Below are 13,775 nucleotides of genomic sequence, written 5' to 3'. Positions count from 1 at the left end.
GTTCCCCATGGTCTACACAGAAAATAGAGGGGGAGATAATCAGGTCAAGATAAGGTGTGCCATATAGGGGTCTGACCACAGAGAGCAGGGGCAGTGGTCACATCCACGCCCTGGAGGGTACAGCGGAATTACAGGTGGCACATTGGGTGGGTGCAGTGTGGAGGCTTCACATTGGGACCCAGGAGCTTCATGCCTCTAGTGTCACCTATAGAAATGGATTGGGGCCCAAGATTTCAGGACTTTGTAAAAGCTCTCACTGACTGTTAGCTGCAAGATCCCCTTACAGATGATGGTGAGAGAGGATTGGGTGGGCAACATTTCAGTCACTCATTATATCGTTACATTTCAATGACTGCAATAGAAGTCTGGAGGGAAAAGAGGAGTCTGGAAGAGACAGAGGAAGAGTATGGAGAAACACAGAGAAGTCTGGAGGGAAAAGAGGAGTCTGGAAGAGACAGAGGAAGAGTATGAAGAAACACAGAGAAGTCTGGAGGGAAAAGAGGAGTCTGGAAGAGACAGAGGAGGAGTATGGAGAAACACAGAGAAGTCTGGAGGGAAAAGAGGAGTCTGGAAGAGACAGAGGAAGAGTATGGAGAAACACAGAGAAGTCTGGAGGGAAAAGAGGAGTCTGGAAGAGACAGAGGAAGAGTATGAAGAAACACAGAGAAGTCTGGAGGGAAAAGAGGAGTCTGGAAGAGACAGAGGAAGAGTATGGAGAAACACAGAGAAGTCTGGAGGGAAAAGAGGAGTCTGGAAGAGACAGAGGAAGAGTATGGAGAAACACAGAGAAGTCTGGAGGGAAAAGAGGAGTCTGGAAGAGACAGAGGAAGAGTATGGAGAAACACAGAGAAGTCTGGAGGGAAAAGAGGAGTCTGGAAGAGATAGAGGAAGAGTATGGAGAAACACAGAGAAGTCTGGAGGGAAAAGAGGAGTCTGGAAGAGACAGAGGAGGAGTATGAAGAAACACAGAGAAGCCTGGAGGGAAAAGAGGAGTCTGGAAGAGACAGAGGAGGAGTATGGAGAAACAGAGAAGTCTGGAGGGAAAAGAGGAGTCTGGAAGAGACAGAGGAGGAGTATGGAGAAACACAGAGAAGTCTGGAGGGAAAAGAGGAGTCTGGAAGAGACAGGGGAGGAGTATGGAGAAACAGAGAGAAGTCTGGAGGGAAAAGAGGAGTCTGGAAGAGACAGAGGAAGAGTATGGAGAAACACAGAGAAGTCTGGAGGGAAAAGAGGAGTCTGGAAGAGACAGAGGAGGAGTATGGAGAAACACAGAGAAGTCTGGAGGGAAAAGAGGAGTCTGGAAGAGACAGGGGAGGAGTATGGAGAAACAGAGAGAAGTCTGGAGGGAAAAGAGGAGTCTGGAAGAGACAGAGGAAGAGTATGGAGAAACAGAGAGAAGTCTGGAGGGAAAAGAGGAGTCTGGAAGAGACAGAGGAAGAGTATGGAGAAACACAGAGAAGTCTGGAGGGAAAAGATGAGTCTGGAAGAGACAGAGGAGGAGTATGGAGAAACAGAGAGAAGTCTGGAGGGAAAAGAGGAGTCTGGAAGAGACAGAGGAAGAGTATGGAGAAACACAGAGAAGTCTGGAGGGAAAAGAGGAGTCTGGAAGAGACAGAGGAGGAGTATGGAGAAACAGAGAAGTCTGGAGGGAAAAGAGGAGTCTGGAAGAGATAGAGGAAGAGTATGGAGAAACAGAGAGAAGTCTGGAGGGAAAAGAGGAGTCTGGAAGAGACAGAGGAAGAGTATGGAGAAACACAGAGAAGTCTGGAGGGAAAAGATGAGTCTGGAAGAGACAGAGGAGGAGTATGGAGAAACAGAGAGAAGTCTGGAGGGAAAAGAGGAGTCTGGAAGAGACAGAGGAAGAGTATGGAGAAACACAGAGAAGTCTGGAGGGAAAAGAGGAGTCTGGAAGAGACAGAGGAAGAGTATGGAGAAACACAGAGAAGTCTGGAGGGAAAAGAGGAGTCTGGAAGAGACAGAGGAAGAGTATGGAGAAACACAGAGAAGTCTGGAGGGAAAAGAGGAGTCTGGAAGAGATAGAGGAAGAGTATGGAGAAACACAGAGAAGTCTGGAGGGAAAAGAGGAGTCTGGAAGAGACAGAGGAGGAGTATGAAGAAACACAGAGAAGCCTGGAGGGAAAAGAGGAGTCTGGAAGAGACAGAGGAGGAGTATGGAGAAACAGAGAAGTCTGGAGGGAAAAGAGGAGTCTGGAAGAGACAGAGGAGGAGTATGGAGAAACAGAGAGAAGTCTGGAGGAAAAGAGGAGTCTGGAAGAGATAGAGGAAGAGTATGGAGAAACACAGAGAAGTCTGGAGGGAAAAGAGGAGTCTGGAAGAGACAGGGGAGGAGTATGGAGAAACAGAGAGAAGTCTGGAGGGAAAAGAGGAGTCTGGAAGAGACAGAGGAAGAGTATGGAGAAACACAGAGAAGTCTGGAGGGAAAAGAGGAGTCTGGAAGAGACAGAGGAGGAGTATGGAGAAACAGAGAGAAGTCTGGAGGGAAAAGAGGAGTCTGGAAGAGACAGAGGAAGAGTATGGAGAAACACAGAGAAGTCTGGAGGGAAAAGATGAGTCTGGAAGAGACAGAGGAGGAGTATGGAGAAACAGAGAGAAGTCTGGAGGGAAAAGAGGAGTCTGGAAGAGACAGAGGAAGAGTATGGAGAAACACAGAGAAGTCTGGAGGGAAAAGAGGAGTCTGGAAGAGACAGAGGAGGAGTATGGAGAAACAGAGAAGTCTGGAGGGAAAAGAGGAGTCTGGAAGAGATAGAGGAAGAGTATGGAGAAACAGAGAGAAGTCTGGAGGGAAAAGAGGAGTCTGGAAGAGACAGAGGAAGAGTATGGAGAAACAGAGAGAAGTCTGGAGGGAAAAGAGGAGTCTGGAAGAGACAGGGGAGGAGTATGGAGAAACAGAGAGAAGTCTGGAGGGAAAAGAGGAGTCTGGAAGAGACAGAGGAAGAGTATGGAGAAACACAGAGAAGTCTGGAGGGAAAAGAGGAGTCTGGAAGAGACAGGGGAGGAGTATGGAGAAACACAGAGAAGTCTGGAGGGAAAAGAGGAGTCTGGAAGAGACAGGGGAGGAGTATGGAGAAACACAGAGAAGTCTGGAGGGAAAAGAGGAGTCTGGAAGAGACAGAGGAGGAGTATGGAGAAACAGAGAAGTCTGGAGGGAAAAGAGGAGTCTGGAAGAGATAGAGGAAGAGTATGGAGAAACAGAGAGAAGTCTGGAGGGAAAAGAGGAGTCTGGAAGAGACAGAGGAAGAGTATGGAGAAACAGAGAGAAGTCTGGAGGGAAAAGAGGAGTCTGGAAGAGACAGGGGAGGAGTATGGAGAAACAGAGAGAAGTCTGGAGGGAAAAGAGGAGTCTGGAAGAGACAGAGGAAGAGTATGGAGAAACACAGAGAAGTCTGGAGGGAAAAGAGGAGTCTGGAAGAGACAGGGGAGGAGTATGGAGAAACACAGAGAAGTCTGGAGGGAAAAGAGGAGTCTGGAAGAGACAGGGGAGGAGTATGGAGAAACACAGAGAAGTCTGGAGGGAAAAGAGGAGTCTGGAAGAGACAGGGGAGGAGTATGGAGAAACAGAGAGAAGTCTGGAGGGAAAAGAAGAGTCTGGAAGAGACAGAGGAGGAGTATGGAGAAACAGAGAGAAGTCTGGAGGGAAAAGAAGAGTCTGGAAGAGACAGAGGAGGAGTATGGAGAAACAGAGAGAAGTCTGGAGGGAAAAGAGGAGTCTGGAAGAGACAGAGGAAGAGTATGGAGAAACAGAGAGAAGTCTGGAGGGGAAGAAGAGTCTGGAAGAGACAGAGGAAGAGTATGGAGAAACACAGAAAAGTCTGGAGGGAAAGAAGAGTCTGGAAGAGACAGAGGAGGAGTATGGAGAAACACAGAGAAGTCTGGAGGGGAAGAAGAGTCTGGAAGAGACAGAGGAAGAGTATGGAGAAACACAGAGAAGTCTGGAGGGAATCGAAGAGTCTGGAAGAGACAGAGGAGGAGTATGGAGAAACACAGAGAAGTCTGGAGGGGAAGAAGAGTCTGGAAGAGACAGGAAGAGTATGGAGAAACACAGAGAAATCTGGAGGGAAAAGAGGAGTCTGGAAGAGACAGGAAGAGTATGGAGAAACACAGAGAAGTCTGGAGGGAAAAGAGGAGTCTGGAAGAGACAGAGGAGGAGTATGGAGAAACACAGAGAAGTCTGGAGGGGAAGAAGAGTCTGGAAGAGACAGAGGAGGAGTATAGAGAAACACAGAGAAATCTGGAGGGAAAAGAGGAGTCTGGAAGAGACAGAGGAGAAGTATGGAGAAACAGAGAGAAGTCTGGAGGGAAAAGAGGAGTCTGGAAGAGATAGAGGAAGAGTATGGAGAAACAGAGAGAAGTCTGGAGGGGAAGAAGAGTCTGGAAGAGACAGAGGAAGAGTATGGAGAAACACAGAGAAGTCTGGAGGGAAAGAAGAGTCTGGAAGAGACAGAGGAGGAGTATGGAGAAACACAGAGAAGTCTGGAGGGGAAGAAGAGTCTGGAAGAGACAGAGGAAGAGTATGGAGAAACACAGAGAAGTCTGGAGGGAATCGAAGAGTCTGGAAGAGACAGAGGAGGAGTATGGAGAAACACAGAGAAGTCTGGAGGGGAAGAAGAGTCTGGAAGAGACAGGAAGAGTATGGAGAAACACAGAGAAATCTGGAGGGAAAAGAGGAGTCTGGAAGAGACAAGAAGAGTATGGAGAAACACAGAGAAGTCTGGAGGGAAAAGAGGAGGAGTATGGAGAAACACAGAGAAGTCTGGAGGGAAAAGAGGAGTCTGGAAGAGACAGAGGAGGAGTATGGAGAAACAGAGAGAAGTCTGGAGGGAAAAGAGGAGTCTGGAAGAGACAGAGGAGGAGTATGGAGAAACACAGAGAAGTCTGGAGGGAAAAGAGGAGTCTGGAAGAGACAGAGGAGGAGTATGGAGAAACAGAGAGAAGTCTGGAGGGAAAAGAGGAGTCTGGAAGAGACAGAGGAAGAGTATGGAGAAACACAGAGAAGTCTGGAGGGAAAAGAGGAGTCTGGAAGAGACAGAGGAAGAGTATGGAGAAACACAGAGAAGTCTGGAGGGAAAAGAGGAGTCTGGAAGAGACAGAGGAGGAGTATGGAGAAACACAGAGAAGTCTGGAGGGAAAAGAGGAGTCTGGAAGAGACAGAGGAGGAGTATGGAGAAACAGAGAAGTCTGGAGGGAAAAGAGGAGTCTGGAAGAGATAGAGGAAGAGTATGGAGAAACAGAGAGAAGTCTGGAGGGAAAAGAGGAGTCTGGAAGAGACAGAGGAAGAGTATGGAGAAACAGAGAGAAGTCTGGAGGGAAAAGAGGAGTCTGGAAGAGACAGGGGAGGAGTATGGAGAAACAGAGAGAAGTCTGGAGGGAAAAGAGGAGTCTGGAAGAGACAGAGGAAGAGTATGGAGAAACACAGAGAAGTCTGGAGGGAAAAGAGGAGTCTGGAAGAGACAGGGGAGGAGTATGGAGAAACACAGAGAAGTCTGGAGGGAAAAGAGGAGTCTGGAAGAGACAGGGGAGGAGTATGGAGAAACACAGAGAAGTCTGGAGGGAAAAGAGGAGTCTGGAAGAGACAGAGGAGGAGTATGGAGAAACAGAGAGAAGTCTGGAGGGAAAAGAAGAGTCTGGAAGAGACAGAGGAGGAGTATGGAGAAACAGAGAGAAGTCTGGAGGGAAAAGAGGAGTCTGGAAGAGATAGAGGAAGAGTATGGAGAAACAGAGAGAAGTCTGGAGGGGAAGAAGAGTCTGGAAGAGACAGAGGAAGAGTATGGAGAAACACAGAGAAGTCTGGAGGGAAAGAAGAGTCTGGAAGAGACAGAGGAGGAGTATGGAGAAACACAGAGAAGTCTGGAGGGGAAGAAGAGTCTGGAAGAGACAGAGGAAGAGTATGGAGAAACACAGAGAAGTCTGGAGGGAATCGAAGAGTCTGGAAGAGACAGAGGAGGAGTATGGAGAAACAGAGAGAAGTCTGGAGGGGAAGAAGAGTCTGGAAGAGACAGAGGAAGAGTATGGAGAAACACAGAGAAGTCTGGAGGGAATCGAAGAGTCTGGAAGAGACAGAGGAGGAGTATGGAGAAACACAGAGAAGTCTGGAGGGGAAGAAGAGTCTGGAAGAGACAGGAAGAGTATGGAGAAACACAGAGAAATCTGGAGGGAAAAGAGGAGTCTGGAAGAGACAGGAAGAGTATGGAGAAACACAGAGAAGTCTGGAGGGAAAAGACGAGTCTGGAAGAGACAGAGGAGGAGTATGGAGAAACACAGAGAAGTCTGGAGGGGAAGAAGAGTCTGGAAGAGACAGAGGAGGAGTATAGAGAAACACAGAGAAATCTGGAGGGAAAAGAGGAGTCTGGAAGAGACAGAGGAGAAGTATGGAGAAACAGAGAGAAGTCTGGAGGGAAAAGAGGAGTCTGGAAGAGATAGAGGAAGAGTATGGAGAAACAGAGAGAAGTCTGGAGGGGAAGAAGAGTCTGGAAGAGACAGAGGAAGAGTATGGAGAAACACAGAGAAGTCTGGAGGGAAAGAAGAGTCTGGAAGAGACAGAGGAGGAGTATGGAGAAACACAGAGAAGTCTGGAGGGGAAGAAGAGTTTGGAAGAGACAGAGGAAGAGTATGGAGAAACACAGAGAAGTCTGGAGGGAATCGAAGAGTCTGGAAGAGACAGAGGAAGAGTATGGAGAAACAAAGAGAAGTCTGGAGGGGAAGAAGAGTCTGGAAGAGACAGAGGAAGAGTATGGAGAAACACAGAGAAGTCTGGAGGGAATCGAAGAGTCTGGAAGAGACAGAGGAGGAGTATGGAGAAACACAGAGAAGTCTGGAGGGGAAGAAGAGTCTGGAAGAGACAGGAAGAGTATGGAGAAACACAGAGAAGTCTGGAGGGAAAAGAGGAGGAGTATGGAGAAACACAGAGAAGTCTGGAGGGAAAAGAGGAGTCTGGAAGAGACAGAGGAGGAGTATGGAGAAACACAGAGAAGTCTGGAGGGAAAGAGGAGTCTGGAAGAGACAGAGGAGGAGTATGGAAAAACACAGAGAAGTCTGGAGGGAAAGAGGAGTCTGGAAGAGACAGAGGAGAAGTATGGAGAAACACAGAGAAGTCTGGAGGGGAAGAAGAGTCTGGAAGAGACAGAGGAGGAGTATGGAGAAACACAGAGAAGTCTGGAGGGGAAGAAGAGTCTGGAAGAGACAGAGGAGGAGTATGGAGAAAAACAGAGAAGTCTGGAGGGGAAGAAGAGTCTGGAAGAGACAGAGGAAGAGTATGGAGAAACACAGAGAAGTCTGGAGGGAAAAGAGGAGTCTGGAAGAGACAGAGGAGGAGTATGGAGAAACACAGAGAAGTCTGGAGGGGAAGAAGAGTCTGGAAGAGACAGAGGAAAAGTACTCTGGGCGCCCAATTAAATGAAAAGTCTTTTAGGGATTTTATGAATAGAGTTCGTGTTCATGACCTGTGGTATTCGGGCAGTAGGGACCGAAGCTGCTTAAAGGTTCCTTTGGGGTGATGTTATGGCAGCCAGATGGTATAACTTCCCACAGGTGAAGTAGGTCCCCAGGGCTCCCGTGGTGTATAGGTGAAGATGGTGCGTTGGATGGTATGGCAAAGAATGAGGACACAGGTTTGCAGTCTTTACTTGGTTTACTGATGATAGCAGTCCTCAGTCTAGGGTACCAAGTGCAGGGTAGCTGTGGTCTGGCCGGCTTGGAGGCAATAGGGGATCCCTCTCCCAGGTGAGGTCCGTAAGCCTTTCCTACTTGAGCTACTTTAGTTGGCGATGTCCATGCCACTTGACTTGGTTGCAAAGTCCTCTCTCTCCTGTCCTAAGACAGTTATCTGTACAATAGGCAGTTCGAGCCTGTTTATAGGGACTCTATCATGCCCCGGGTCTAAAGTTACTGCTTTACCCCAGACTTGATGCAGGCAATTGACTTACAGTCCTATGCCCTCCGGTTCTGTTGTGTATCCTGGAGAACAGCACTACCTCGTGCTCCCGTTACCCGGTTTCTGCACTCTGGCTCTGAGGGTGTCCTTCCACTGTTCCCCTCCTGAGCCCTTTCCTCCACTGTGCTCCTTCCTTCTAAGCTCCTCCACAATTCAACTCCTCTCGTTATCTCTCTTTCCAGTGGTCATAGCTCCCACGTGACTGCTCGGCCCCTACGCCTGCTCCAGACATCCTTCTCCTCTCACTCTCTCCTCCAGACTGGCTGACTCCTCCTCCAGACCAGGATACATGAAGTCTAAGGAAGCTCCCGTTAATCCGGGTCCTGAGCTCCCCCTCCTGGCCTATATTCAGATTGTGTTGAATGTGAGTACCTTACCTGGTAAAGAGAATCCTCCTTGCCTCCAAGCGTGATATTACAATCCCCAAAAGGAAGGTAACATCACTGTAAAAACTGGTTACCTGGGGTGTTGCAGAAACACAGAAGTCTGGGCGGAAAAGACGAGTCTGGAGGAGACAGAGGAGGAGTATGGAGAAACACAGAGAATTCTGGAGGGAAAACAGAAGTCTGGAAGAGACAGAGGATGAGTATGGAGAAACACAGAGAAGTACTCTGGAGGAAAAAGGAGGAGTCTGGAAGACACAGAGGAGGAGTATGGAGAAACACAGAGAAGTCTGGAGGAAAAAAGAGGAGTCTGGAAGAGACAGAGGAGGAGTATGGAGAAACAGAGAAGTTGGAGGTAACAGAGGAGACTAGAAGAGATAAAATAGCTGGAAGTAAAAATAGGAGTCTGGACGAGACAGACGAGAATGGAGGGAATAGAGGTGTGTTGGAGAATATCAGAGCAGACTAGAGGGGGCAGAGGAGACTCTAGAGGGGATAGATGAATGTACAGGAGAAAGAGAAGTCTGGAGAATGGATGGGCCAGGAGAGGATAGAGGAGTCTAGAAGAGACAGATGTGCCTGAACGGGCACAGAGGAGTCAGTAGGAGTTTGGATGAGACAGAGGTGTGTTGGAGAAAAATAGAGGAGCCTGGAGAGGACAAAAGAGTCTGGACAGAGAAGTCTAGAGGACAGAGGAGTCAGAAAAGGATAGAGGAGCTGGGAAGAGACAGAAGTGTGTTGAAAAAGAACAGAATCTGCAGGAGACAGAGGAGTTTGGAGGAGACAGAGGAGTTTGTATGAGGCAGAGGAGTTTGGAGGAGGCAGAGGTGTGTTGGAGAATAACAGGCGAGTTTGGATGGGACAAAAGAGTCCAAAGGGGACAGAGGACACTACACTATACAGGAGAAAGAAGTCTGGTGGAAGACAGAGGAGTCAGGAGAGGATAGAGGAGTCTGGAAGAGACATAGGTGTAAGGAGGAGGATGGAAGAGTCTGGAGAGGTCACAGTTGTGTGGAGGGGAGATAGAGGTTTCTTCCATACGAAAGAACGTGAAGTCCTGGTTGAGCTGAGGATTCGTGTGTATCGGAGTGAGATCATTGTTGGTCCATAGAATGTTAGGAGAGCAGATACTTTAGGAGTATGGACGCCCTAATGGACAGAGATGAGAATACTGACATGATATTGAGGGGGTAGGGGAAGGTGGCACCAATAAGTCACAACACCAGTCAGATAGAGAGGTACAAGCAGGAGATACAGGGCCGGACCAGTGAACTGAGTCGTAGCCTACACAACAAAACATGCACTTATATTGGCTAGTAGCCACTATTAATTGTCGTCCATGTGATTTACCCCAAAATGAAGCCTGTAATCTTCATTCATTTAACTAATTAAAATTTCTAATGAGATCTGCCATGTTTGTTGCTGCCATAGTTAGATCATTTAATGCTAGGAAGCATATGCCCGCTTTCATGTGCGTGTTGATGTCAAACTAGCACTATTCAATCAGATAAGGTCCATGAGACTTAATACAGCTGTCGATTTCACAGGATTCATTGAATAAAGATAAAACATGAATCTCAATTACATAAAAAGGCTTCGATGACTTAGATCTCCACTTTTAAGTCCCATTAATAGTCTAGGCACAAATGCAGTTTCTTCTCGAGAACAATTTGCTACTAAGTAACGAGGGTTGTCCAGGTTCCGTGGGGCGACGGGGCCGCTGACAATTGAAGTCACCTCTTTGCGTCTGTCGCTTTGAAAGGCCTTTGTGATGCATTTCACATGTCAGGCAGGTTTCAGATAATTAGAGCAATATGTTGGGAGGGCTTTAAGATGAGAATCTCACTTTTAGATGACCCCTAAAGATAAGGAAGAGAATTACCTGGGAGAGATCATACAAGTAGCTTCCAGCATACTCTAACCTCTCCCTCGTCCTCAGGCTACACATAATCTCTGTGACCTACTGTATGTTTCCAGAGCTTCAAAATACATCCTGACTACAAACTACCTTCCACTGAAGTACGAGTGACCGGACTGTCAAATCCTTCATGACAGTCGCCGGATAAAAATAGAACGTTGCCGAATTTAATTAGCGTCTCTGTTATTTCTTCTCGTAAATAGGAGATCTGGTCAGGTATTGCTGAAGGAAAAATGCAAGATGTTTTGCACTCAATTTCCTTGTATATTTTCTTTTTTTTATGACTTTTTTTTCTATCTAAGAGTTTACTTCAGTATTCGAATGCTGCATCAAATTTAACCATTCCGCAAACAAGGCGAATATGGGTCTAGAAGAGTCTTCGTGTCTCTGTGGGTAAAAGTAACGGACAATGTCGACTTAAAGCGCAACTGAATTTTTAGCTAATTTATGATATGTTGGAATACTTGCTGCTCAGTGAAAGTCGGGATCCAGAAATCCCATCAATTGCTCAAACCAAAGTGTCCGGTGTATGCATGAATGTGCGCCGATCCTTGTGGTTTGTGAGGTCCATGGGAGTCTCAGGAACCAGATCTCCATCGATCAAAGCCAAAACTTTAATCACTAAAAGTTATTAACTATTGTGGATCAGCGACTGTGGGGTCTCCATCTGATCCCAAGGAGTTATGGAATGCCTCGAAGCAATGAAGCGGTGCTGTACGCGGCTATCTCTGGCGGTTCCATGGACAATGAATGTAGCAGTAGCGTATGCTTTGCCCCAATCTAATGGCACATTTACTGCACCACACTACACTATGAGGAATGCGTCGTCCCTGCCTCTATGGAGTTTGCCAAAAAGGTACCTTCACACATAACGATTTTGTTAACAATATTGTTGCAACGTCACGCTTTTTGTGACGTAGCAACGATCCCGCTAACGATCTCGTTATGTGTGACAGCGACCAACGATCAGGCCCCTGCTGGGAGATCGTTGGTCGTTGGGGAATGATCAGGACCTTTTTTTGGTCGCTGATCACCCGCTATCATCGCTGGATCGGCATGTGTGACGCCGATCCAGCGATGTGTTCACCTGTAACCAGGGTAAATATCGGGTTACTAAGTGCAGGGCCGCGCATAGTAACCCGATATTTACCCTGGTTACCATTGTAAAAGTAAAAAAAAAACAGTACATACATTCTGATGTCTGTCTTGTCCCCCGCCGTCAGCTTCCCTGCACTGACTGTCAGAACCGGCCGTAAAGCAGAGCACAGCGGTGACGTCACCACTGTGCTCTGCTTTACGGCCGGCGCTGACACAGTCAGTGCGGGAAGCTGATGGCGGGGAATGTGACAGACATCGGAATGTGAGTATGTAGTGTTTTTTTTTAACTTTTACAATGGTAACCAGGGTAAATATCGGGTTACTAAGCGTGGCCCTGTACTTAGTAACCCGATGTTTACCCTGGTTACCTGGGGACTTCGGCATCGTTGAAGACAGTTTCAACGATGCCGAAGTCGTTCCCCTGATCGTTGGTCACTGGAGAGAGCCGTCTGTGTGACAGCTCCCCAGCGACCACACAACAACTTACCAATGATCACGGCCAGGTCTTATCACTGGTCGTGATCGTTGGTAAGTCGTTTAGTGTAACGGTACCTTAAGAGTGGTCTCCTCTCTCTATAACTGACACCAAGCCTATGAGCTGCAGCTTTCTCTGTCCATACGTTCCTCCCTGTCCATTGTCTGTGCGATCTGCCCTTCTTTGTATCCTGGATGCATTCTCTTCTTTTCAATGTCCGATCTGCTGTGCAGAAGCTCTTTCGCCTCCCTGCTACTGTTTCGTATATAAAAAGAATGGGTAGAGCACAGAGAGGCATACATAAAGCTGCTGGATCTTTGTAGGAGGCAGCAGAACAGCCGGCTACGTGAAGAAGTAGCATAATGTAAACAACAGGAACATCTCAGTGAATTTCTAAAGATAAATATTGACAAAGCTGCATTTAGAAAGCAAATGAACATCTAAAAAACAGTGATGTAAACATTGTGATTAGAATTCAGATTTGGTATTTCTGGCACAGACTGCTGTTTTGTGAATTCTGAGAGTTTATGTCAGAGGGCGAGGAGCAACAGATGGATTATCTTCCTCATACCTGAGTGATACTGATGCTGCAGAAGGATCAGCAAACACAAAATGTTTTATCTTCCAGGACCCGATTGTTTAATGTGTCATTTGCATATTTGATCTTTTGCAGCTAATTTACCAATGGCTGCGAATAAAATGAGAAGATGACCATGAGATGGATGGAGAGGCCCCTGCACCAGGGAGATAATCCACAGAACTAATGACCTAGCGACAATGATGTCCTGCGGAAGAGCGCGGCCTGTAGGACTCTGTGTCTTTAAACCCTCGGTCGGTATCAAGGGCTCACTGTGAAGATGAAAAAATGTAAATGAGTTTTGCTGAGAAAAATCTAAATGTTCCGTTGTGGTTGCTTTATAATGGAAATTAACATTAAAAATAAACAATGTGTACTTGTATTTCACAGCAATGTATCCGTGTAAATTCTTTCTCCCACTGTGATACAGGCTGTTCTCCAAGGTAGGAGAAATCTCTTAATAGGAAAATCACACTTTACAGCTTCCACTAGTCTCATCCCAGGGTTCATCTGTGCTAATCTATTATATTATCTGTCTATATATTCACTTTTTTTTCAATTGAGCTTAATGAAACTTTATTGGCAGGACTAAATGCACATTCGTTTTGCCAAAGCACATGTGCAATAAGGAATAGCGATGGATGGGGCACAACCAGGGTGGGGGCTATGGAAGTCCATGGCATATCATAGTTGGGTAAGTGTTCACATACTGCGCTGCTCTCTCCCCAATGCTCACATACTGCGCGGCTCTCTCCCCAATGCTCACATACTGCGCGGCTCTCTCCCCAATGCTCACATACTGCGCTTCTCTCTCCCCAATGCTCACATACTGCACTGCTCTCTCCCCCTCACATACTGCGCTGCTCTCCCCCGCCCTCAGATACTGCGCTGCTCTCTCCCCAACGCTTACATACTGCGCTGCTCTCTCCTCCACACTCACATACTGCCCTGCTCTCCCCCACACTCACATACTGCACTGCTCTCTCCCCAATACTCACATACTGCGCTGCTCTCTCCCCCTCACATATTGCGCTTCTCTCTCCCCAATGCTCACATACTGCGCTGCTCTCTCCCCCGCACACACATACTGTGCTGCTCTCTCTCCCACCCTCACATACTGCGCTGCTCTCTCTTCCACCCTCACATACTGCACTGCTCTCTCCCCTGCCCTCACATACTGCGCTGCTCTCTCCCCGCCCTCACATACTGCACTGCTCTCTCCCCCGCCCTCACATACTGCGCTGCTCTCTCCCCCGCCCTCACATACTGCGCTGCTCTCTCCCCACTACTCACATACTGCGCTGCTCTCTCTTCCACCCTCACATACCGCGCTGCTCTCTCCCTCACCCTCACATACTGCACTGCTCTCTCCCCTG

The sequence above is a fragment of the Ranitomeya imitator genome, chromosome 8 (genome assembly GCF_032444005.1).
Source record: "Ranitomeya imitator isolate aRanImi1 chromosome 8, aRanImi1.pri, whole genome shotgun sequence".
Taxonomy (NCBI): domain Eukaryota; kingdom Metazoa; phylum Chordata; class Amphibia; order Anura; family Dendrobatidae; genus Ranitomeya; species Ranitomeya imitator.
This window is presented reverse-complemented; position numbering follows the sequence as displayed.